General features: G+C 45.3%; 1 long non-coding RNA gene across 11 annotated transcripts in view; it reads left to right on the top strand.

The window, feature by feature from the left end:
• The window catches only part of LOC140456947 (uncharacterized), a 62792-nt gene that overhangs the window by 16372 nt on the left and 19948 nt on the right, over nucleotides 1–26472 (top strand). For 7 of the 11 annotated variants that reach the window (XR_011953268.1, XR_011953273.1, XR_011953269.1 and 4 more), the window contains 4 exons: nucleotides 322–426; nucleotides 5383–5489; nucleotides 8257–8339; nucleotides 17659–17765. This is a non-coding gene — a long non-coding RNA (uncharacterized lncRNA). Of the gene's footprint in view, nucleotides 1–321; nucleotides 427–3479; nucleotides 3606–5382; nucleotides 5490–8256; nucleotides 8340–17658; nucleotides 17766–26472 lie in introns of all 11 variants that reach the window. The other 4 variants (XR_011953274.1, XR_011953276.1, XR_011953270.1 and 1 more) reach the window with 3 other exon arrangements.

Genomic DNA, 26472 nt, shown 5'->3' with positions numbered 1-26472 from the left:
CTACCACTTCCTCTGGAAGTTCATTTCACACGTATAAATTTTTTAAAAAACCCTAATGTCTTTTCTCAAATCTTTCTAATTTCTTCTCAAAACGAATGCACCCGAGTTTTGAATCCCCCTCTCCCCCAGCTATTCACCTTATCTACACTCTTTCTGATTTTGTAAACCTCTAATAAGGTCACCCCTCAACTCGTGCACGCCAGTGAAAAAAATTCCCAGCCTATCCAGCCTCTCCTTAGAACACAATCCTCCATTCATGGCAACATGCTGGTAAATCTCTTCTGAACCTGCTCCAATTTAATAATATCCTTCCTATAACAGCACAACCAGAACTGGACAGAGTATTCCAGAAGAGGCCTCCCCAACGTGCTGTAAATCCTCAACGCAACGTCCCAACTCCTGGACTCAAAGGTCTGAACAATGAAGGTAGGTGTGCTAAGCAAAGCACATTCTTCACCACCCTGTCTACATGTAACACAAACTTCAAAGACGTGAAGCTCTCAGTCTCTTTGTTCCCATATCACTACTCAAGGCCCTACTTTTATTGAGTGTAAGTCCTACCCTCGTTTGTTTTGTCAGGATGTTATATTTTGCATTTATTCCAATCCAAAAAATTTTCGAATATAATTAAAAGGGAAATCAGGAGGGAAAAAAGGGCCGTGAGATAGCTTTGGCGCATAGGGTTAAGGATAATCCAAAGGGCTTTTGTAAATACATGAGGAACAAAAGGCTAACTAGGGAGAAAATAGAGACCCTCAAAGATCAGCAAGGCAGCCATTGTGTGGAGCTGCAGGCGATGGGCGAGATGGGAGACAAGTATTTTGCATCAGTGTTTACTGTGAAGAAGTACATGGGAGATATAGAATGTGGGGAAATAAATGGTGACATCTTGAAAAAAGTCCATATTACAGAGGAGGAGGAGGTGCTCAATGAGTGGCTAAGGAGCTGGTGCAGGGGAAAAGGATTCACGTTTTTTGGATCGTTGTGATCTCCTGGAGTAGAGTTGACCTTCATAAGAAGGATGGATTGTACCTGAATTGGAAGGTGTCTAATATCTAGGCAGGGAGACTTGCTGGTGATACTCGGGAGGCATTAAACCAGTGAGGGAGTGGGTGTAAACCCAAGAAGGTAGTGAGGAAAGAGATATGTCTGTGGCTGGTACAGTTCAGAAGTCAAATAGTCAAGGCAGGCAAGGGCAAGGCACAGAATGAAGTCGGACTGAGCAGTTGCACTGCATTTACTTCAATAGAAGAGGCCTGACAGGGAAGGCAGATGAGCTCAGGGTGTGGTTTTGAACATGGCACTGGGATATTATAGCAATTACAGAGGCATCACTCAGGGATGGATAGGACTGGCAGCTTAATGTTCCAGGGTATAGATGCTATAGGAAGAATAGAAAGGGGGAGAAGGAAGGAGGGGGAGTGGCATTTTTGATTCGAGACAGCATTATGTTTTTGCTTAGGGAGGATATTCCTGGGAGTACGCCCAGTGAAGGTATTTAGGTGGAACTGGGAAATAAGAAAGGGATGATCACCTTATTGGGGTTTTCTGCATGGATCTCGTCTGGGTCCTCTGGTTTCCTCCCACAGTCCAAAGATGTGTAGGGTAGGTTGGATTATCCAGGCTGAATTGCCCACAGTGTTGTGGGATGTGCACGTTGGGGGGATTATGCAGGCTGAATTACCCATAATGTTCAGGGATGTGTAGGTTGGGTGGTGCTGGGAAATGCAATGTTATAGGGGGAAGTTTGGAGGCTCTCAGGGTCAGTAGTAATATGATGGGCTGAATGACCTGAAAACACAGTTTGGAATTCTGATATTTCTACTAGTTTTAAAATAGTTACAGAAAATAATACACCAGATCTAAACGTTAAGGTTCTGAATTGGACAAAGGCCAATTTTGATGGCACAAGGCAAGAACTTTCATCTGGCCCCTCAAGCCTGTTCTGCCATTCAATAAGATCAGGGCTGATCTTTTCATGGCCTCAGCTCCACATTCCTGCTCTCTCACCATAACCCTTAATTCTTTTCCTGTTCACAAATCTACATTTTCCCTTAAAGGCATTCAAGTTGATAACGTCAAATGCTGCACTCGGTAGGGAATTCCACAGATGCACAACCCTTTAGCTGAAGAAGCTCCTCCTGAACTCAGTCCTAAACCTGCTCCCCCTTATTTTGAGGTTATGCTCTAGTTTGACCCGCCCCCAGAGGAAATAGCCTCCCTGCTCCAAGCTTATCCACTCCCTTCATAATTTTATTTTTTCCTCTCCAACCTCCCATTCTTCTAAATTACAATGACTATCAAACCAGTTTTCTCAATCTCTCCACATATACCAATCCTCTCAACTCCCAACTCAAACTAGTGAACCTCTTCTGTACTCCCTCCAGTGCCAGTACATCCTTGCTAATGTAAGGGGACCAAACCTGTACACAGTACTCCAGGTGTGGCCTCCCCAGCACCCTGTACAGCTACAGCAGAACCATCCCTCTAGCAATGAAGGACAATATTCCCTTCACTGTCTTATTTAACTGCTGTACCTGCAAACCAACTTCCTATGATTCATGTACAAGGACACCCAGCTCCCTCTGCACAGCAGCCTGCTGCATGTTTTCACCATTTCATCATCAGTTAGCTGTTAGTCCGACCAAAATGGATGACCTCACATATCCCAACATTGTCATCCATCTGCCAGACCCTTACCTACTCACTTAACCTATCTGTATCCCTGTGCAGACTGACAGTGGCCTCTGCAGACATTGCTCTACCTCATCTTTGTATCAAATATGAACTCTGACACCGTACACTTGGTCCTCAACTCCAAAACATTTGTGTAAATTGCAAACAGTTGTAGTGCCAACACTAATCCAAACACCCATTTATCCCCATTCTTTATTTTTTGTTGGTTAACCGATCCTGTATCAATGATAATACATTACCCATAATGCTGTGCATCTTTACCTTATACAGCAGCCTTTTGTGTGGCAACTTATCGAATACCTTCTGGAAATCCAGATACACCACATCCACCAAGTCCACTTTGTCCAATGCGCTCATTGTATCCTCAAATAATACCAGTAAATCCTTAAACGTGACCTGCCTTTCATGAATCCATGCTGTTTTTGCAAAATGAGACAATTTCTACCCAGATAAGTCACCACTACTTCCTTGAGAGATTCAAGCATTTTCTCCCCTCAGAAGTTAAGCTAACCGGTCCTTTTTGAAAAATAGTGGCACCACATTTGCAGCTTCCAGTCTTTCAAAACCATCCCAGAATCCAACAAATTTTAATTGAATTATCACAAGTCTATTTGTTATTCACCACCCCCTCCAAACACTACCCCCGCCGTCTACTTTAGTCCCTGAGATGCAATCCATTAGAGCCAGGAGACCCATCTACCTTTAGGCTGTTAACTTTCCCAATATTACCTCTTTACTGGGAATGATTGCATCTCTGTCCTCATCTGCCATTGCTTCCATAGGCCTGCGACAACAAGAGTACAAAGACAGTATGTTCCTGTTAAGGCCAAGGCTGGAAGGTGTAGGGAATGCTGTCTATCGGAAGAAATTGAGGGCCTGGTCAAGAAAATGAAGGAGGCATATGGCAGGTACAGAGAGCTGTTTTTGTGTGAATCCCTAGAGGAGTATAGGGGCAGTAGGAGGAGACTCGAGGTAAACCAGGAGGGCAAAAAGAGGACATGAGATAGCTTTAGGAAATAGGTTTAAGGAGAATCCAAAGTGATTGTACAAAAACATTCAGGACAAATGAGTAAGCAGGCAGAGAATGGGTACCCACAAAAATCATCAAGGCTGTCTGTGGAACCGCAGGAGTTGAGAGCGATTCTGTATGAGCGGAGAGGTTTTACAAACAAACTGTGCACATCGGAAAACACGTCCCAGTCTCTTGTTTTCAGTAAACGGTGAATTGCCTCAGTGTGGCTGCAGGCATGGGTGCGCGCCGCCATCTTTATTTGGGGCAAAAATTCACTGGACACGTGTGGAGCCGCCAGCTTTGTAGGGGGCAAGGTGCAGCCAGGCGCATGTGCAGCCTTTCTCTGGTACAGAGTCATTGGGCAGGATTTACACAGAGCACATTCAAACTCCGAGAAATGGATGTTTATTTCTGGATTTGTTTCATCATTCATTTAAATGACTTGGTATCGTAAATGAGTTTGCAGGTCATACAAAATTGGAGGTATTGTGGATTATGAAGAAGGTTACCTCAGATTACAATAAGATATTTATCTGATGGGGTTTAATTTAGATAAATGTGAGGTGCTGCATCTTGGAAAAGCAAATCAGGGCAGGACTTATACACTGAATGGCAAGGCCCTGAAGACGTTTGCGCCACAAAGAGACCTTGGACTGCAGGATCATAGTCCTTGCAAGTCAAGTTGCAGGTAGATAGGATGATGAAGAAGGTGTTCAGTATATTTTCTTTCTTTCGTTCGAGCATTGAGTATAGGATGTGGGAGGTCATGTTGCTGTACAGGACATTCGTTAGGCCACTTTTGGAATATTGTGTGCAGTTCTGGCCTGCCTCCTATCAGAAGGGTGCTGTGAAACTTGAAAGGTTTCAAAAAGGACTTACAAGGATGTTGTTAGGGTTGGAGGATTTGAGCTACAGGGTGAGGCGTAAAAGGCTGGAGCTGTTTTCCGCTGAGTGGTGATGTTATGGAGGTTTATACAATCATGAGGGGCATGAATAGAGTAAATGAACAAGGTGTTTTCCCTGGAGTGGTGGTGTCCAGAAGTACAGGGCATTGCTTTAGGGTGAACAGATAAAATTTCAAAGGGCCCTAAAGGACAACTCTTTCATGCAGTGGGTGGAATGAGTTGCAGAGGAAGTGGTAGAGGCTAGTACAATTAAAACATGTTAAAGGCATCTAAATAGACACATGATATGATTAGGAAGCATTTACAGGGATACGGGCCAAGTGCTGGCAAATGGGAATAGACTAGGTTCGGATACCTGTTTGGCAAGGATGAGTAAGACCGAAGGGTCTGTGTCAGTGCTATACATCTCTATGACTGTGGGATCATAACAGCTTATACAGCTCTGCTTCATCTCTGGGCTCCCTCATGACCACTTTGTCAATATCTCGCTTCCTCAATCTCGAACAATGGGTGTATTTTTGGTCTGTTTGGTATTTTACTATGATTTTTACAAACATTTCTGTAAGTTAATTTTTCACTGCCGCCCAGCCCCTGACCATGTGCTGCTTATCAATATTTTCTGGAAAATCTTTAACAGTCAAGAATTCCTTTTTCTAATAAGCGAGTGTATCTTCCTTCCATTTCTGACTATCTCATTCTGCACCATTTTCATTCCCTGTAATCCGTTTTGAACTCCTTGAAACATCAACTGTGTTTCTCCTTCCACAGATCCCAGTGATTAATGCCAAAGCCCTGTTGCCTGTGGAGAGGGTGATGTTTGACTTTCTTGTACAGCTGCAGTTTGTGTGGTGAAGGTGCTCCCACAATGTGGTTGGGTAAGAGACATTACAGAATATTCATTCAGCAACAGTAAAGATCTGAAGATAATGTCCAAATCAACAACAGTTTGTATTTTTATTATCATGCTTATAATTCCACAAAAATATTATTGAGAATTTTAAACATAAGGCCAGAGAAGGATGATATTAGGTCAGGTGACCAAAACCATTGCCAAATAAGCAGGTGTTGAGGAATGTCTTAAAGGAGGAAAGCAGACCTGAGAGGTTTTAGCTGCAAATTTCAGACCTTGTTGCTTTGGCAACTGTAAAAGCAGCCACGCAGGTGAAGTAATGAATTAACAGATCATTGGGAGTCTCGAACAGAATGGGTTGTCGAGGTCTCAAAGGGTGTGTGACGCAGTGAGCTAGGGATGATCACAACCAGGAATTAAATCAAGGGTGAGAATTTTAAATTGAGGGATGTGGGCCGGATGCTGGCAGGTGAGACTAGATTGGGTTGGAATATCTGGTCGGCATGGACGGGTTGGATTGAAGGGTCTGTTTCCAAGCTATACATCGCTGTAGCTCTATGTTCTTGATTATGAATAGCAGCCTTTTGATGGATCAACAAGTTCTGGTACAAGGGAGTACTTGGGCAATAGAGATTTAGTTTTTCTTGAGATTACAGGGAGGTTGAATGTGGGAAGCTGGCCAGGAGTATGTTTGGATAATGAAGTCTGGAGATATGACAAGATGGATGAGAGTATATGAGCTGAGACAAGGGTGGAATCAGCTTAGTGGCCTTAGAGTGGGACTGGGCTGTCACCCTCACCTCGCCTCTGGGATTCAGCTGGTTGTCAGGTTGTGAATCAGGGCGGTAACACAATCGGGAGCTGAGTGGCCCTGGTGGAGACTAAAATGAGTGTCACTCAGCTGACTGTTGCTGAGCAGCTGCTGCTTGATAGCCCTGTTGATAACATTTTCCATCACTTTGCTGGTCGAGTGTGGACTGATAGATGGAAATTGGCTGGGTTGTATTGCCCTGTGTTTTTGTGTTGAACATCCCTGGGCAATGTTCCACATTGTTGGTCGATGCCAGTGCTGGAGCGGTACTTGGCTTGGTGGGTGGCAAGTTCAGGAGCACAAACCATCAGTGTTATTGCCAGAATATTTGCAGGGCCCATAGCCTTTGCACGACTTAACCATTTCTTGATGTTATTCAAACTCAACCGAACTGGCTTAAACTCACATCTGTGATGTTAGAAACCACTGGAGAAGGCTGAGATGGATCATCCCACTTTGCACTTCTGGATGCAGATTGCTGCAAATGCTGTTGTCTTATCTGGTGCATGGGTGTGTGAGGCCCCTCCATCAGTCAGGGTGGGGATATCTGTGATGCTTCCTTCAGTGAGTTGTTTAATTGTCCATCACCGTTCACAACTGGGTGTGGCAGAACTGCAGAGCTCCGATCGGTTCCACTGGATGTAGGATCACTTAGCTCTGTTGCTTGCTGCTGATGCTGTTTGAAATGCAGATGGTCCTGTTTGGTAGATTCACCAGGTTGGCACTTCATTTTTAAGTCTGCCTGGTGCTGCTCATGGCATGCCCTCCTTTCCTGTCCATTGTGATGGGTGAGAGCGGGATTTGCAAACCCATGAGATTACAGATTGTGCTGGAGTACAGTTCTGCTGCTGTTGATGTCCCACAGTGCCTCAGAGATACCGAGTTTGAGATCCTACATCTCTTCAGAGTCTGTCCCATTTAGAACGGTGATAGTGCCACTCAACGCGATGGAGGTTTTTCTCAACCTTAAGCTAAGACTTGTGTTTCCAAAAGGAATGTGTGATGGTCGCTCGTTCTGATACTGTCATGGACAGATGGATCTGCAGCTGGTCAATTCATAACAATGAGATCACTCTTGTTTTTCCCTCTTGTTGGTTCCCTCACCACCCGCTGTAGACTCAGTTGAGCAGCTATACCCTTTAGGACCTGACCACCTCAGTCAGTAATTCTGTTGCAGAGCTCGTCTCGATAGTGGACATTGAAATCCTGTACCCAGAGTACGTTTGACACCATTTTACTTCCTCAGTGCTTCCTTCAAATGTTGTTCAACATGAAGAAGAACTGATCCATCAGCCAAGGGAGGACAGTACGTGGTAATCAGCAGGAGCCATGAGATTTCCTGGTGTCCGGAGTCCATGCTGAGTACTCCAAGGGCAAATCCTCCCTGTCTTGTGCCATGACCTCTGCCTGGTCTGTCCTGCTGGTGGGGCAGGACATATCCAGAGATTTCAGGAGAAAGTGAAGACTGCAGATGCTGGAGGTCAGAGTCAAGAGTCTGGTGCTGGAAAAGCACAGCAGGTCAGGCTGATAACTGGCTTAGGCTCGAAACATCGATTCTCCTTCTCCTCGGATGCTGCCTGACCTGTTGTGTTTTTCCATCACTACAATCTCAATCTCTTGGGATGGTGATGGTGGTGTCTGGTCATTGTCTGTAAGGGTTGATTTCATGAGTATGAGTATGTCAGGCTGTTCCTTGATTGGTCTGTGAGACAGCTCGGCATAATTTGGCACCAAAATCCAGATGTTAGTCTGGAGGACATTGCACCATTGAGAGGGCTGATTCTGTGGTTGTATTTTCTAGTGCCTTCTTAGATGACGAGTGGTCCATCCAGTTTCATTCCTTTGTTAAGACTTTGCAGTGATTAATACAGTGAGTAGCTGGCTGGGCCACTGTCAGGTTGGGAGGGTTTTTTCTGCCATTGACAATGTTTCCATGGAGATCAGGAGATTCCTAATTCCAGTTATTTTTTCTTGAATTCAGATTCCACCATCTGCCAAGATGGGATTCGAACCAGGACTTCAGTCGTTTGTTTTAATATTTTGGATAAAATTTAAATACATTAGGTTTGTTCACTCACTTTAAATATCACTTACCCAGGTTTGGTTTCTTTGTTTTTGTCCAAACCTACATTTTTCTCCAATCTCATCTCCTGTCAAGCCTTATCAGAGCTCCTCTTGACCCTTTACCCTAATCTCACTAAACCATAGACTTTCCAACTCTCTTTTCTCCTCCACCTCATCAGTCCCCTTCACCTATTCACAGACATTGTTCCTTGTTCTGTCTTTTCTGGTTATGGTCCTTCTCTCCCATTCTGTGAAAAACTGATATTTGACCTCACGTTTGTTGGAAAATCCTGCTCCATCTCCACACTCCCTTTCCTTTCTGAATTCCATGCATTTGGTGTCCCTCATGGATCTATCCTTGGCCCCTCCTGTATCTTGCCTACATACTGTCAGGAGGTGATATTGTGCAAAAGCACCATGTTGGGTTTAACATGTACACTGATGTTGCCCAACTCTCCCTCCCCATCATCCCTCTCCATTACTCCACTGTTACTCAGTTATCAAATTACTTACCACATTCCCACTACTTGATTAGGTGCAATTTCCTCCAATGAAACATTGTCACAGTTAAACCCATTGCCTTACAAATTCCTTTTCCTAACTGCTGAACCTCTCCCTCTCACTGGGAATTATGCAGCAGAACTAGACTCTTCACAATGTTGCTGTTATATCTGACGCGAAGCTGACCTTCTTATTAGACATCTACACAATCCCAAACACCAGGAATTCCAATCTCTAAACCGTTGCTTATCTCCTCTTCACCCTAGCTCCATTGCTACTAAAAACCCTTACCCATGTCTGTGTTACCTTTAAACTTGACGAATCCAAAGCAGAACCCTTGATTCTGTGACTGGCTCAGAATCTGGTTTCAGACTCCCCTTTCAGTATTTACCCTCAGACACATCAGTATTTATTCTGTCAAACCCCTTAAGAATCTGGTGGTGCGGTCTGATTGTTGCTGGTGGAAATGGCAGAGGATGATGTGTTGTATCTGGGTGGAAGGTAAGGACTTGGGGTGGGGGGGGGGGGTGTTCTATCCTTGTTGCAATTGGAGGTGTGGGTTTCAAAGGCAGAGGTGCAGGAAGTGGAGGAGATATAGTGGATGGTATTGACCACATGGGAGGGGAAATTGCACTCCTTGAAATATGGGGCCATTTGGTATGTTCTGGCCTCACTGGAACACTGCAGTAAGCATGAGACAGAGATGTTGGCCAGGGAACAGGCTCGTGTGTTAAAGTGGCAGGCAGCTGGAAGCTCGGGGTCTGTTTTTGCAGCAGAACGTAGATCATCAGTCGCCATTTCCGCCACCTCCACTGAGATGCTGCCAGACACAGGTTCCTGTCCCCTCCATTAACAGCTATGCACCCCCCCCCCCAAGCCAGATGGTAATCCACTCCTTTGTCTTTCCAAATGTTCGAGTCTCTCTTTGGGTTATGTCCCTGCCTATTATTTACTCTTTAACCCCTATGATCTGCAGGTTAGTTGAATTGGCCAAGCTAAATTTCCCATAATGCTCAGGGATGTGTAGGTTAGTTGCATTAGTCAGGAGAAATATACAGTAATAGGGTAGGTGAATGGGTCTGGGTGGGATACCCTTCGGAGGGATGCTGTGGACCTTTTGGGCCAAATGGCCTGTTTCCACAGCGTCAGAATTCTAATTTTCCCAGCTCCATCGGTTCTGAGGAAGGGCCACTGGACAGATTTCTGTTCCCAGATGCTGCCAGACCTGCTGAGATTTCCCAGCACCATCTGCTTGTTGTTCCTGATTGACACCATCCATACACCGTCCAGGTTTGATTCAGACAGGGGGAGGATCCCACCACTGACCTCACAATGGGGTCCAGCTGATTGATGGCAGCTTCGGACCAATAGGAAAAGGTGGTGGGACTGGTGGACCAAGTGCAACTAGTTGGTCATCCAAACAATGGGAGTGAATGAGGGGCGTGGCCAGTGGTATGACACGTCACCAGTAACTCTGCTGATGCAGTGCCACGTAACTCGGCCGTCGGTGAATGTGGGAGACACAAACAGGGAAGGGGAGAGTGGCCTTGGAGACGGAGATAATGAGTCACTTTCGACTGGAAAGTTTTAATTACACTCTGTGCGGTTTGAAAGTCTGAACTGGAAACTCTTAATCCCCCGTTTGCAGCAGATGGGAAAGTGGCTGCGGCCCTCAGGCTGTGAAAGGTCCTGGGATATGGCCGCCATTTTTATTGGGGGTAAGGTATAGTGAGGCGCATGTGCATGTCCCCTTCCTCGGGTGGTGGGGGGGGGGCGTGCAACTTGAAAAGAGGCATTTACACATCAAGCACATACCAAGAAAAAAGTGTGTCTTTATATTCTTCCTGTACTGACTGAGTTTTGTTTTGTGAATTCATTTCATAGGATATTAAATGAGAATAATTGGGGCTGGGATCTCAAAAGCAAGTTTTTACAGTCAATGGGGTCATCAGGATCTGAATGTTATTGGCATTTAACTGTGGAAGGAGAAAGGTTTCTCTGCTCTGTTTGTGGGAAGATATCTCCAATATTTTTGTTAAGAAGAAAGATGTACAAATTCATGATTGGGTCACCCTTTGGGTATCTGCTGTGTTCTGGGCCCTACAGCTGAGGAAGGAGATATAAGCCTGAGAGGGAGCACAGATTTATCCAAATTACACCTCGTCTCTTTGTAAGAACTCTCAGATTTAGACCCAATCACCCACTTCATGATGTTAACCTGTAAACTTCATATTTTTAATTACCTGTAAACTTCCCATTAAAAATCCTTTTGGACTAAAATTCCATTACCTTTTCAGGTGGAATGTTCCAGCTTCTGACAACTGTCTGTTCATTCCGAAACTGCTGAGGTCCATGTTGACTCTGGGGTTACAAAAGGCTGAATTGAAAGATGAGGTGCTGTCCCTGAGCTCCCATTGAAATGCATTGGAACAGGACAGGAGGCTGAGGGCAGTGTAGGTGTGAGCAGACAATGAAAATGACAGGGCTGCACTATGAGGGCTGCTTGGCTCAATGAGAGTGTTCTGGAGTTGGGTGTAAACAGAGTGGGGTGAGACAGGGAGAAGGTGAAGCTGAAACTCAGTTTTAGTTCAGGCCTTTCAGAAATTCACAGTCCCAATGGGAACAGCCAGTTTTTAAGTGATACCTGCGGAGTATTTTTTTAACAGTTTTTAAAGTATTTTTTTCCTGAGGGCAGTTGAGAGTTAACCACATTGCTGTGGGTCTGGAGTCACATGTAGGCCAGACCAGGTGAGAATGACCGTTTCCTTCCCTACAGGACATTAGTAAACCAGATGGGTTACTAACAATCAACAATAGTTTCATGGTCATCATTCGCCTTTTCATTCTAGATTGTATTGAATTCCGATGCTGCCATCAGCCATGTTGGGATTCTATCCCTAATCCTCGGAACACTGTACATATCACTCATCTGGCAGGAATACCATTAAGCCATTGCCTCCCTTTTTAGCAATGTTTAAAATAAAGTTCCATCATTCTACGTGTACAATGTGAGATAAAATACTGCAACGTCCATGTGTCAGCCTCTCCAAAAGGTCAATCAACAGAAATTTGTTTGAGGGCGAAATATTTCACTTATTTTTCGGGGGTGGGTGGGTTATTAAACAAAAATGAATCCAAATAAAAACCTTAAGCCACGGCCATGTAATTTCTGAAGCCGGAGGGAGATTACAGAGACAGGGAGGGTGGTGAGGCTGGAGGGGGATTACAGAGACAGGGAGGGTTGTGGGGCCAGAGGGGGATTGTTGTCCAAACATCACTGTGGTGTACATGGACTGCAGCATTTCAGGGAGGCGGTTAACCACCACTTTCTCCAAGACAAGTAAAGGTGGCCAATAAATACTGGTCTGGGCAGCAAGGGCAACCCCCAGTGAATAAAACCAAGCAGTGACCTCTCTGAGCTGACTTGTTGTGAAGTTAAAAACCTCTCTGGAAATGGAGTGGGCAGAGAAGAGAAACAGTGACATTTCACAGCTGCCCTCAGAGAGACCTCACCCTTGGAAGTACTCAGAGCCGGGGATCAGCTCAGTGAGTTTCAGTCTCTTCAAATATCAATCTTAGTCGGTTTTATTTTATTAAATCTACAATCGTGAGTCAGGTGACTATTTCTTTTTAATGTCTTAGGGTCTCTTGATTAAATGTTTAAGATATAAAACGTAAGCATTAAGTTATTCTCGGGCAGTATTTTTCGAGCAGTAAGACTGTGCCTTTGTCTTGGTCTGTCGATTGTTAAGGCGGAGAGATGGCCTGTTGTAGAGTGGCGTGCTGTTCCTGTCAGATGAGGGAGATTAGGGAGAGTTTCAATGATCCTGATAATTGTCTGCAGGAAGTGTGATTGCAAATCCTATTGGAACGTATGGATTGGTGGAGGAGTGATTAAAGGCAGTGAAGAATTGACAGGAGCCGGGGGTGGGGTGGGCGGTGTGATAGGTGGCAGTCTCAGGAATGCAGGATACTGCAGATACAGTCAGGTAGATGGGTTACCTCCAGGAAAGCTAGGAGGGGTAGGTTGGTACTGCAGGAGTCTCCTGTGGCTATCCCCATCTCAGACAAGTATACGGTTTTGGAAAATGTAGGTGGTAATACACTTTCAGGGGAATGTCGCACTGACAGCCAAGTTACTGGTACTGAGACTGGCTTCTAACATAATGTGAAGTATATCCAGTTCCACACGATCGATGGTGAGAGGGGACTCTCTAGTCAGGGGCACAGTCTGCCGTTTCTGCAGCTGACAGTGAGACATCAGAATGGGGTGGTGCCGCCCTGGTGCCAGTGTCAAGGATGTCTCTGAGGGAGCAGAATATTCTCAAAAGGGAAAATAACCAGTGGGAGGTCATTGTACATTGGTACCAATGGCGTAGGAAGGTGAAAGCATGGGGTCCTGACGAGCAGGGAGATTTGCTAGTGCCACTCGGGAGGCATTAAACCAGTGAGGGAGTCGGGGTAATCCTAAAGGGATAGTGAGAAAAGAGGTGAGTCTGAGGCTGGTAATGTTCACAGGTCAGACTGTCAAGGCAGGCAAGAGCAAGTCACAGAATGAGGTGCGATGGACCAGTTACACTGCATTTATTTCAGTGCAAGAGACCTGACAGGTCAGGCAGATGGGCTCAGGGTATGGTTTTGAACAAGGCTGTCTATGGAACCACAGGGGGTGCAAAAGATATGCAAATATTTCACGTCATTTTTATTGGTGAAGTATATGAAGCTCGAGAGTTTGGAGAAATAAACACTGGTAACTTGAAAAGTGTCCATGTTACAGAGGTGGTGGTACTGGATGTCTTAAATCGCATCAAGGTGGATAAAGCCCTGGAACCTGATCAGGTGTATCCTGGAACTTTCTGGAAATCTAGGGAAGTGATTGTTGGGCCTCTCCTGAGGTATTTGTATCATTGATAGCGACAGGTGAGGTGCCATTATTTTTAAAAACGTGGTAAGGAGATGCCATGGAACAAGAGAACAGTGAGCCTGAAGTCAGTGGCAGGCAAGTTGTTGGAAGGGATTCTGAGGGACAGGATATCCATCTCTTTGGAAAGGTAAGGAATGATCAGGGAGAGTCAATGTGGCTTTGTACATACACAATTGGGTCTCACTAACTTGAGTGAGTGTTTTGAAGTGACAAAGAAAATTGATTAAGCCAGGTAGTGAATGTTGTTTATATGAACATTCAACAAGGTTCCACAAAGCAGACTGGTTAGCAGGGTTAGATAACATGGAATGCAGGGAGAGCAAGCCATTACAAAACTGCCTGGAAGGTAGGAGACAGAGGATGATGATGGAGGGTTGCTTTGCGGACTGGAGGCCTGTGAGCAGCAATGTGCTGCAAGGATGGATATTGGGCCCTTAAATAAATGACTTGAATGTGAATATATGAGGTATGGTTAGTAGGTTTACAGAAGACACCAAAATTGGATGTGTAGAATAAAGAAGGTTAGTTCAGAATACAACAGGATCTTGATCAGATGAGCCATTGGAGCAAGGAATGGCAGACGGAGTTCAATTTAGATAAATGTGAGCTGTTGTATTTTGGAAAGGCAAATCAGGGCAGGATTTATACACTTAATGGTAAAGTCCTGGGGAACATTGCTGAACAAAGAGATCTTTGAGTGCAGGTTCCTAGTTCCTTGAACGTAGAGTCACAGGTAGGTAAGGGAGTGAATGCAGCATTTGGTATGCTCCCCGTTATTGGTCAATGCATTGAATGCAGCTGTTGTAACGTCATATTGTGGCTGGACAGGGCACTGATTGAGGCCCTTCTGGAATTCTGTTTTCAGTTCCAATCTCTCTGTTCTCGGAATAACGTTGAGAAACTTGATAGGGTTCAGAAAACATTTGCAAGGATTTTGCCAGGGTTGGACGGTTTGAGCTTATTGGGCAAGGCTGAATAGGCTGTCTATTTTCCCTGGAGAGTTGGAGTCTGAGCGGTGATCTTATAAAATCATGAAGGGCATGGATAAGGTGAGCAGTCAGGGACTTTTTCCCAAGTTCGGTGGGTCCAGAACTAGAGGGTACAGGCATAAGGTGAGAGGGAAAAGATTTAAAAGGGATCTAAGGGGCATCTTATTCATGTTGAGGGCATTGCAAGTATGGAGTGAACTGCCAGAGGAAGGGGTGGAGTCTAGTACAGCAGCATTTAAAAGGCATTTGATTGGGTACATGAAGAGGAACGATTTAGAGGGATAAGGGTGAACCGCTGGCAAATGGGACTCCATTAATGCTCTCCATTATTGGTCAATGCATTGAATACAGAAGCTGGGATGTCATATTGTGGCTGGACAGGACATTGGTTAAGCCACTTCTGGAATTCTGTTTTCAGTTTGAATTTTCCTGTTCTGGGAAGGATGTTGTGAAACTTGAAAAGGTTTGGACAAGATTTACAAAAACGTTGCCAAAATTGGAGGATTTGGCCGACAGGGAGAGGCTGAATAGGCTGGGGCTATTTTCTCTGGAGAGTCAAAGACTGAGAGGTGACTTCATGGAGATATATAAAATCACGAGGGGTGTGAATAAGGTGAGCAGCCGGGGTCCTATTTCCTCAGGTTAGGTGGATCCAAAACTAGAGCACCTGGGTTTAAATTGAGAGGGGAAACATTTAAAAGGGATCTAAAAGGCAACGTTTTCAAGCTGAGTGTGGTGTGTGTATGGGAGGGGTTACCAGATGAAGTCGTGAAGGCTGAAAAATCACAACATTTAAAAGGCTTCCAATTGGGTCCATGAATAGGAAGGGTTTTGATGGATACAGGCCAATAGCTGGTAAATGGGAATCCATTCGTTTAGGATTCCTCGTTGGCATGGACGAATTGGACCGAAGGTCTGTTTCTTTGATCCTAATAAATTAAGATGCATTCCTCTATTTTGTGGCGAGCTAGCTGAAGCAAACATAAATATCCTTGGAGCTGAGAAGGTGAAGCAGTGATTTCGACCTGGTGCAGATTTGGTTCCAAGGTCTTGAATTTGCAGAGAGAGAGAGGAATTGTTAGCACTGTCACAATTTTTAGTAACTACTTTCAAGTAATTGGCAAATAATACAAGGTGAAAATGTGAATACTATTTTCCTCAGTAAGTTCTGAGCATCTGGAACAGTCTGAACGACACAGATTCAGCAGGTATTCTGAAACAGACTTGGAATTTTACTTTTTAAGGTAAGATTTGGGGGGCCGTGGGCACATGGGAGGGGACTTGGGACCGACTTGCAGCATCTCCAGAGGGAGAGAATACAGCCCCAATGGGCTGAATAGCCCCCAGCCCCTGTGCTCTGTGATACAGCCCCATTCACTGTGAATGATGGAGCTCATCCCAGGGCAGAGACAGGGAGGAACCAACCACTCTCAATCGGCGCCAGCTTAATTAACGACAGCTCCAGACCAATAGGAGAGGTTGTGTGGTCCTGCAGCCAATGGGAGTGAATGAGGGGTGTGGCCAGCAAGACAGCGCCTGTCCATGAGCTGTGCAGATGCCGTGTCACTGTTTGGGGTTGGGAGAGACAGCAGAGACTGGGACAGAGGCTGTGGGACCTGAATTACAAACTCCCGGTAAATTAAAACCAAAAGAACTGCAGAAGATGTAAATCAGAAACAACAACCAGGAGGTTCTGGAAAAGCTCAGCAGGTCTGGCAGCATCTGTGATGAGAAATCAGATAAAGTTTCAGACCCAGTGTCCCTTCCTCAGGACAGATATTACTGAGAAAACAAGTCAGTTTTAGTGCAGAAGTTAGTGTGGGGGGAGGATAAAAGGAGTAAACGATAGGTGGGGATAGAGTGAGAAGAACGGTTGGGTAAAGGAGTGGATAACAATCTGTCTGGGGGAGGATGATTAGCTGTTAATGGAGACTGTTAGTGGCTAACTATAGGTAGTGTGTAATGGCAGACTGTGAGAACTGGTGTGTGGGGTAGGGGGCTACGACATGAGGTTGTTAACTTATGGTTAGCATCAATGAAGTAAACACAATGACTGCAGATGCTGGAAAGCAAATAGTGGATTAGTGGTGCTGGAAGAGCACAGCAGTTCAGGCAGCATCCAACGAGCAGCGAAATCGACGTTCGCTGCTCGTTGGATGCTGCCTGTTCTGCTGTGCTCTTCCAGCACCACTAATCCAACTCATGGTTAGCCACTAGCTGTCTCCATTGTGAGCTGTTCCCCACCTATATCACTCCACGATTGAAGCTGCCGAGGACACGAACCTTTGGAATATCCTCCCTAACTCCCTCTCTCCGCCTTAAAGATGTATCTAAAAATCGTTCTCTTTAATCAACGTTTCCATCATTCGTGAAGCATTTGAGGAGATTTGTCAATGTGAAAGGCTCCATACAATGCAGGTAGTTGTTGTTATTGTCTGACCTCAGGAGAAACAGGGATGAGCCCTCTCTCTCTCATACCTGATGAACAGCAGTAAAAGCAGGAAGCACTGAGCATGCTCCAGCCCACAACGGGCCTCGGATTATTGATGTCAGCGCAGGACCAATAAGAGTGGGGGAACGGGGCTAGAGGTGCTCGTTGGTCTTTCAACCAATCAGAATGAATGAGGGGCGGGGCAATACTCAACCACGTGATAAACTTCACTGACAGCACAGTGTTGTTGTGACCAAGGCATTGGAAATGTGTGAAGGTGCAGGGCAGGGGGAAGGAAAAACATATTGACCAGGAAGAGGAGGAAATTTTCATGGTATGGGATGAGAGGTTTTACAGAACTTGGTGCACGTAGTAAAACACAAATTAAAAAATCCCAAATTCTGTACCATTTTCCCTCCCGATAATGCATTTTGCACTCCCTGAAATATCAACTGTGTGTTTCTCCGTCCACAGATACCAGTGATCAGTGCCAAAGCCCCATTGCCTATAGAGAAGGTGATGTTTGACTTCCTTGTACAGCTACAGTTCGTGTGGTGAAGGTGCTCCTACAATGTGTTTGGGTAAGAGCTGTTATAGATTATTCACTCAGCGACAGTGAAGAATTGACAAAATGTGTGCAAATCAACAACAGTTGTTTTTTTTTATCATGTTTATAATTCCACAGACATATGATTGAGAACTTGTGACATAAGGCCACAGCTGGAGATATTAGGTCAGGTGATCAAAAGAATTGCCAAATAAGCAGGTTTTCAGGAATACCTTAAAGGAGGAAAGCAGGTCTGAGGGGGTTAGGGTGGGAATTCCATACCGTGTTGCCTTGGCAACGGTAGAAACAGCTAGACAGGTGAAGCATTTATTAAACATATCGTTGGGAGTCTGAAAGAAAATGAGTTGTCGAGGTCTCACAGATTGTGTGGTTCAGGGAGACAGGGATGTTCACAGCCAGGAATTACATCAAGGGTGAGAATTTTAAATTGTTGCTTGTTAATAGGAGCCTTTTGATGAATCAACAAGTTTTGGTACAAGTGAGCGCTTGGGCAGTAGGGTTTTAGATACTCTTGAGATTACATGGAAGTTGAATGTGGGAGGCTGGCCAGGAGTGTGTTTGGATCATGAAGTCTGGAGATAACACAGGGATGGAGGAGTATTTCAGTAAATGAGCTGAGACTAGGGTGGAGTTGGGTGATGTCACTGATGTAGGAATAGTACTTTTGGAGTTGGGCTGCTCCTCCTCCTCATCACCCCCCCTCCCCCATTCACAGATATTGTTCCTTGCTCTACCTGTCTGTCTTTTCTGGTTATGTCCTTCTCTCCCATTCTGCTACAAACTAATATTTGACCCCACCGTTGTTGCAAAAACCTACTCCATCCTGACTCTCCCTTTCCTTTCTGAATTCCCTGTATTTGGTGTCCCTTAAGGATCTCTCCTTGGTCCCTCCTGTTTCTCACCTCCATACTGCCAGGAGGTGACATTGTCCTAAAGCACCGTGTTAGGTTTCACATGTACACTGACAATGCCCAGCTATCCCTCCCCATCATCCCTCTCCATTACTCAGTTATCAAACTGCTCATCACGCTCCCACTACGCGATTGGCTGCAATTTCCTGCAACGGAACATTGCAATGGTTAAACCCATTGCCTTCAGTTGCTATTACAAATCACTTTCCCTTACTGCTGAGCCCCTCACTCTCCCTGGGAACTGTCTGAGGCAGAACCACACTCTTGACAATATTGCTCTCATATCTGACCCCAAGGTGACCTTCTGATCAGACATCTACACAATCACAAACACCAGGAATTCCAATCTCTTAAAATGTTGCTTGTCTCCACCTCACCCCAGCTCCATTGCTTATGAAACCCCTGACCTGTGTCGGTGTTGCCTTAAACTTGACGAATCCAAAACAGAATCCGTGATTCTGTGACTGACCCAGAATCTGGTTCCAGACTCCCTCATGATGGGAAACATCCTCTCAGTATTTATCCTGTCAAACTCCTTAAGAATCCTACATGTTACAATGAGATCCCCTCTCATTCTTCCCAAATCCAATGAGTAGAGTCCCAACTTCTTCAGCCTTTTCTTTAAAGATAATCCCTGCAAACCAGGGTTCATCCCAGTCAATTTTCTCTGAAATACCTCTGATGGAATGATGTATTTCCTTAAATAAAGGGACCAAAACTTCTGTCATTACTCCAGATGTGGTCTCACCTGCACTTTATAAAGTTCCTGTCAGGTATATACGCCAAACAACTCCCTTTAAACTTGCACAGATGTTAGAAATGCTCAGCAGGTCATGCAACATCTCTGAAGAAAAATCAGTTAAAGTTTTGGGTCTGGTCACCCTTCCTCCGATACGTTAACTCTAATTTCTTTTCACAGATGCTGCTAGACCTGCTGAGCTTTTCCAGAAACTTCTGTTTCTCTTCCTGGTTCACAGCATCTTCAGTTGGTTCGGTTTTCATATCCTTTAAACTTGCCATCTCTCTTCTAGAATTTGTCATTTCCACCTTGGAAAAAAGATTCACATTTGTTTGGACTCCCCTACCCTGAGAAAAAAAGAAACCATGACTAGTCACACTATCATTGCTCCTCATAATTTTTATAAAGTTCGATAAAACTACCTAAAGTGTCCAGTGCTGCAGGGAAATAGCCTCAGCCTATTCAGCCTCTCCCGATGGTTCAAATGTTCCAATACTGGCAACACCCTGGAAAAAAATTTCTGAACTCTTGCAAGTTTCCCAACATCTTTCCTTTCGCAGGGAGACTGCAATTGAAAGCAGTCTGGGGATTCCAAAATTGGCCGAGCCAATAAACTGCAACCGAAACATGATCTCCCAACTCCTATACTCAATGCACTGCCCAATAACAGCTAGCATACCGCACACCACCTTCACCGACCTGTCTCCCTTCAACCACACTTTCAAGGAACTATCAACCCACACTGCACGGTCTGTTTGTCTGTCAACACTTCCCAGGAACTTGTCATTAAGAGGTTGAGTCCTATTCTGGTAACATCTTTGTGAAATCAGGGAGACCACAATTGAATACAGTATTCTAAAACTGACCTCACCAATGCCCTACTCAGCCACAACGTGCCCTCCTAATCCCTATACTCAGTGACAGAATCCCTACAGTGTGGAAGCAGGCCTTTCGGCCCATGAGACCATACCAACCATCGGAACAGCATTCCACCCTAACTCTGTAACCTACCATTACCCAAAGCTCATCCAGCTAACCTGCATGTCTTTGGATTTGTGGGAGGAAATTAAGAGCACCCAGAGGAAGCCCACGCAGACACACAGGGAGAATGTGCAAACACCACACAGACAGTGGAATCGAACCAGAGTCCATTTATTGATCAGCACGTTCCATTCAATGTTCGTGTCCTAAATGCCACGTTCAGAACCTGATCTCCCTGAAACTCTACTTTCCAAGAACTACGCAGTTGTTCTGAGCCCTTCAGAGGGAATTAAGGTGAGGAGGAGAAAACAGGAACAGGGTTGAGCTTAAGATCTATAAAATAACTCTACATTTTCTGCCCATCTTCCCCTGCTCTCTCTGCCCGCCCACCCCCACCCCCCCCGTCGGCCTGTTCCCCCCTCCCCTCTGTTGGCCTGACTCTTTTTTTCCCCCACCCCCCCCCCCCCCACATCGGCCACACACCCCTCAACCCGTTGGCCTGTTCTCCCCCTCTGTCGGCCTGTTCCCCCTTTCTGTCAGTCGCGCCCGACCACCCTTTGTTCCCCGTGTCTGTTCCCCTCCTCTCTAATCCCACTTTCTGTCCTCATCTGTCTCTATGCCACTCCTCTCAATCCCCCCTCTCTTTCTCCACCCATTTCAGTCCCACCCCTCTAAATCCACCCATCCCTGTCTACCTACCTACCCTCCCTCCCAGTCCCCTCGTTCTGTACTCCCCCACTGCAGGGCAAATATCTTGTCTATTTACCCTGTCCATGCCCAGCCTGATGTTAAAAATCTCTTTCAGGTCACCATTCAGCCTCTGACGCTCCAGGGAAAACAGCCTATTCAACCCTGGCAACATGCTTTAATTCTAAGTTTGGTAGAAGATTTGTAACTCGGGTGCTCATTGTTGTGGTTCTGTTCGCCGAGCTGGGAATTTGTCTTGCAAACGTTTCGTCCCCTGTCTAGGTGACATCCTCAGTGCTTGGGAGCCTCCTGTGAAGCGCTTCTGTGCTGTCGCTTCCGGCATTTATAGTGGCCTGTGTCTGCCGCTTCCGGTTGTCAGTTCGAACTGTCCGCAGTAGTGGCCGGTATATTGGGTCCAGGTCGATGTGTTTGTTGATAGAGTTGGGCAAACAGAGAACAGCCAGGGAATTCCTAGAGGCATGGCACTCATCCACAGACTCTATCAACAAGCACATTGACCTGGACCCAATATACCGGCCACTACAGCGGACAGCTGGAACTGACAGCCGGAAGCGGCAGACACAGGCCACTATAAATGCCGGAAGCGACAGCACAGAAGCGCTTCACAGGAGGCTCCCAAGCACTGAGGATGTCACCTAGACAGGGGACGAAACGTTTGCAAGACAAATTCCCAGCTCGGCGAACAGAACCACAACAATGCTTTAATTCTTTTCTGATCTCTTTAAGAGCATCCATCTGATAGGAAGGAGAACAGAATTCTATGGAATATTGATTCGGCAACTTTTGCAATGTCCTGTACAGCCGCACTATGACCTCCCAACCCCTATACTCAATGCTCTGACCAGTAAACACAAGCGGACCAACTGTTGCCTTCACTATCCTATCTACTTGCTACTCTACTGTCAAGGAACTATGAACCTGCAAGGACTCTTTTTGTTTAGAGCACTCCCCGGGAACTTACTATTAACTGTATAAGTCCTGCTAAAGTTGGCTTTTCCAAAATGCAGCAGCTCGCATTTTTCTAAACTAAACTCCTCAATCCATCAACCATCTGATCCAGATCCTCTTGTACTGTGAGGTAATCTTTTTCACTGTCTACTACATCTCCCATTTTGGTGTCATCTGCAAACTTATTTACAATACCTCTTATGTTCACATCCAAATCATGGATATAAATGACGAAAAGTAGTGGATCCAGCACCGATCCTTGTGAGACTCCACTGGTCACAGGCCTCCAGCCTGAAAAGCCCCCTCTGCCTTCTACCTTCGGGCCAGTTCTGTACTCCATGCGATCTAACCTTGCTGACCAGTCTCCCATGAGGAACCTTGTCAAACACGTTACTGAAGTCCATGTAGATCATGTCCATGCTCTGACCTCAGCAATCCTCTTTGTTACTTCTTAAAAAAAACTGAGTCAAATTCATGAGATATGATTTCCCATGCACAAAGCTGTTATTGGTATCCAGGATTTAACTCTGTACATTGGGGTCTGCGTTGCCCAGTTATAGGTGTTAATATTCTGGATGAAGTTCAAGGACGCCAGCATTTTCTCAGTGAGTCTGTATTGAGTCTTGTTCATGTCACCAACACAGGGGAGTTCCTTTTGAAAGGCAGTCCTTGTATCCCTTGCCCACCAGGGAATAGTGTACGTGTCCTTACCTCTAGATCAGGAGGATCAGGCTCAGAGTTGAGTAACAGCATCTTTGAAGAGGCTGATTAGTAAACCTGCCCAAGCCACCAGGCCATACTGTCTCCCAGCTGTCCCTGCCTGAGCCTCCAAACAGACCCTTCCTGTAGTTTCTCTCCTGTCAGACTCTCCCATTGCTCAGTTTGTCCAGGATCCCCGCCTGCTGCTGCACTGCTCCTGTCCCTCACTGACCTGTCCATCTCCCAGTGTTCACCACATTCATTCATTGTTTACAATCTCGTTGTCCCAGTCCTCCAGCCCCGCCCCCTCCACCCTATAGAGACAGCTCAGTGGTTGGCACTGCTGCCTCACAGCACCAGGTACCCGGGTTCGATTCCGGCCACGGGCGACTGTCTGTGTGGGGTTTGTGCATCCTCCCACAATCTAAAGATGTGCAGAGCAGGTGAATTGGCCATTCGAAATTGCCCATAGTATTGATTAAATTAGTTAGGGGGCATAGGTCTGTGTAAGTTACTGTTTGCAGGGTCGGTATAGACTTGTTTGGCCGAAGGGCCTGTTTCCATACTGTAGGGATTCTGATATATTGGGCAGCAGCTGCTGTCAATCACCTGGACTCCTGTATGATCGGGAGCTCGTGCTGTAGGAGGGGAGACAAGTGCATGGGTGCAGTGCTGGCAATTGTGGGATTATGCACAGTATAGGTCAGTGCCTGGGAAGGAGGCTGTGGGTGTGAGGGATTAATCTATCATTAGCAGCTTCATCCCTCTGGGAGCAGGACCCAGGGGAATGGCCCCTCTCTTGCTACCCTGATATGTGATCAGACTATCAGTGGTGCAGCGTTTTGCAGAAAGTTATTAGAACTCTTTTGTGAAGATTCAGGGTTGTTATGGAAAGGGACAAGGATGGGCCTGCAATTAGAATTCTAATTTGGCTCATTTTAGTAAGATGGGTCTTGGCCAGAGTGTGCAGGAAGCTGTGTATGCAGGATGGTTCTCATCAGGAGCTAGGAAACTGGATTCGAAGAGAGAGTGTGTGAGAGAACTGGGTGTGGAGGAAAGGAGTGGGGGGATTGGTTTGGATTTCAGTTCACAGAAGAGAGAAATTGTGAGACTGAGGTTTAAAGCTTTGGGAGAAACAAGAAAACTACAGTTTAATACTACAATTGTCTTATGAATTTCCATCCTGTATTAACAGTGGTAACTTGTGTGCTCTGTTGTATGGTACTGAAAGGGTGGATTTGCGGATGAGAAATACAAATTGAACTTCATGGTCAAATCTGATAGTTACTTGATCCGTGCCGATCTGAATATCATTGGCCTTTTCATCTGGATGGAAAGGTGTGCATTCTGTCCGTGGGCAAATATTTCAAATCTCAATGTGACTGGAAAAGTACTGAGACACAGCCAAGTCCATGTCAGCGTGGTGAGTGTGGAGAGAGAGTTCATTTGTTTTTGAAAGTCTGAAAAATCATGGCACATTTCCCAGGAACAATGAAGCCACAACTTTGCTTTGTAGAAGGACAAGTCTTTAATTAACCATGCAACCAGAAAGACACAAGGATACCTGCACCATGGGGAACACTATGAAAACGGGATTGTTGTAAAGGGGTTCATTCTCGATCATGGATTGTAATCCATTGGCATTGTCCCGTCGGTTCCAGCCCCGCAGGGAAACACTGGAAATATGATGGATGTAATGGAGGTTTCAGTTATTAAACTGTAAAAAGTGCAGAACAATTTACAAGGATGTTACCAGGGCTCAGGGGTCTGAGTTATAGGGAGAGGTTGGACAAGGGAGGATTTTATGTTTGGAGCAGAGGAAACTGAGGGGATTCTTTTCTAGAAGTGTATAAGACCATGAGAGGCATGGATAAGGTGAATGCACTCAGTCTTTTTCCCAGGAACTCAAGGATTGGACGGCTTGATTGGATCAGTTGAAGGTTAGAGGAGAAAGAATAAAAGGGAAGCTGAGGGGCAACTGTTTTACACAGAGGGTGGTATGTATATGGAATGAGCTGCCAGTGGAAATGGTTCAGGCAGGAACACTCACAACAGGTAAAAGACATTTGGACAAATACATGGATAGGAAAGGGTCAGAAGCAAATGGGCCAAGTGCAGGGAAATGGAGTTAGCGTGGATGGACTTTCTGGTCGGCATGGGCCAAAGGGCCTGTCTCTGCTGTCAGACTCTATGACTCTAAGTGCATTTGCTATTTCTCCCACTAACTCTGTTGGTATCCTGGGATGTATCCCATCAGGGCAATGAGACTTGTCTACCTTTAGCTACATTAGCATATCCAGTTCTAACTCTTTCACGATAATGGTTATTATCTAGGTCCTCACCTTCCTCAGTCTCCTTATCAATTACTGGCATGTTCTTCGTATCCTCCACTGTGAAGACTGACTGCTGTGTGCTCATATTCCTGAACCCTGCTGGATAGGAATAACTAGGCACAGAACTCAGAGAGGTCTTCTTTGAGACTTTATTGATGAGACATGGCAGTTACCTGGATAGTGTACAAGCAAAACACCTTCAGGCAGCATCAAGTAACTCCCCACCTGTCCAATGTACAGCTCCCACTCTTATACCTTTGTGGTTTGGGACCTTGAATAGAGACTGTCTCTCAGTATTATCTCCATGGCAACGGCAGTTAGAAAGTCTAGTTCAGTTCAGCACTTTGTGGTTAAACCACACACCCCTCCCCCACGCCCCTGTGGCTCCCTCAAGTATGTGATAGGTACTTCAGTTTCAGTGGGGCTGTCTGTCAGGATTCTGATGTGGAGGAGCTGGTGGTGGGGTGGACAAAGTTTAAAAACCACACATCACCAGGTTATAGTCCAACAGGTTTATTTGGAAATACAAGCTTTTGGAGTGTGCTGTGATTTTTAACTTGCTTAGGATTATCTCTATGGTAACAGTTAAGTGCTTCAACAATTAGAGGCCATATGTTCCCCAAACATCATGTTCCCCTCTAGCAGTATAAACTGTTATTCCAGCCCTGGGGATAGCTATTAATCACTTTTCTCCCCCAATCCCATCTCGCTTTCTGTTGATCTTTAAAGTTTTTCTAATCTCCATGGTCATTGCCAATCTGTATGCATTCTATTTCAGTTTGATAGACTCCCTTATTTCCTGAGCCACCCATGGCAGATTATTCCTTTTTTCCTAAAGTCCTTCCTTTTCCCTGATATATACTTTTGCTGAGCACTTCAAAAAATTTCTTTGATATTCCCGCACTGTCCGTCAACTTTCCCACCATAAAGTCTTTGTTTCCAGTCTACATTAGCCAACTCCTGCCTCATCCTATTGTCGTCACCTTTTGTTTAAGCACTGGATCTTGGGATTGGATTTAATCTTCCAACTTTTCATCTTTGTTCTAAATTCAACCAGACTTATCAGAATTCTTTTATCAGATTACGTGGTGAGGCGATGTTTCCTGGGTGTTTTGGTTTTCATTGTCAGTGACCTTGGCTTTGTAATAAAGTACAGGATGGATATTCACACTGCGAATGTACGACGCAATCTAAAACCATAAATCACTGTCTCCCCTCAGTTTAAAATTGCAAAATCATTATCTCCTACACGCTTCCTCACTATCTAAGATTGGAATGCTAATCCACCTGACTATCTGTCATTTTCCGAAAATCTCCTTTGGTGAAGGTGGTGATTTTTGGATTCAGCTTTCCAGTTATTACCGCCTCTCCAAGAACACCCTGCTTTATCCTCAATCATAG

This window comes from Chiloscyllium punctatum, chromosome 31 (genome assembly GCF_047496795.1).
Source record: "Chiloscyllium punctatum isolate Juve2018m chromosome 31, sChiPun1.3, whole genome shotgun sequence".
NCBI classification, from domain to species: domain Eukaryota; kingdom Metazoa; phylum Chordata; class Chondrichthyes; order Orectolobiformes; family Hemiscylliidae; genus Chiloscyllium; species Chiloscyllium punctatum.
The sequence above is the reverse complement of the archived record's forward strand: the minus strand, read 5'-3'. Positions and strand labels throughout refer to the sequence as shown.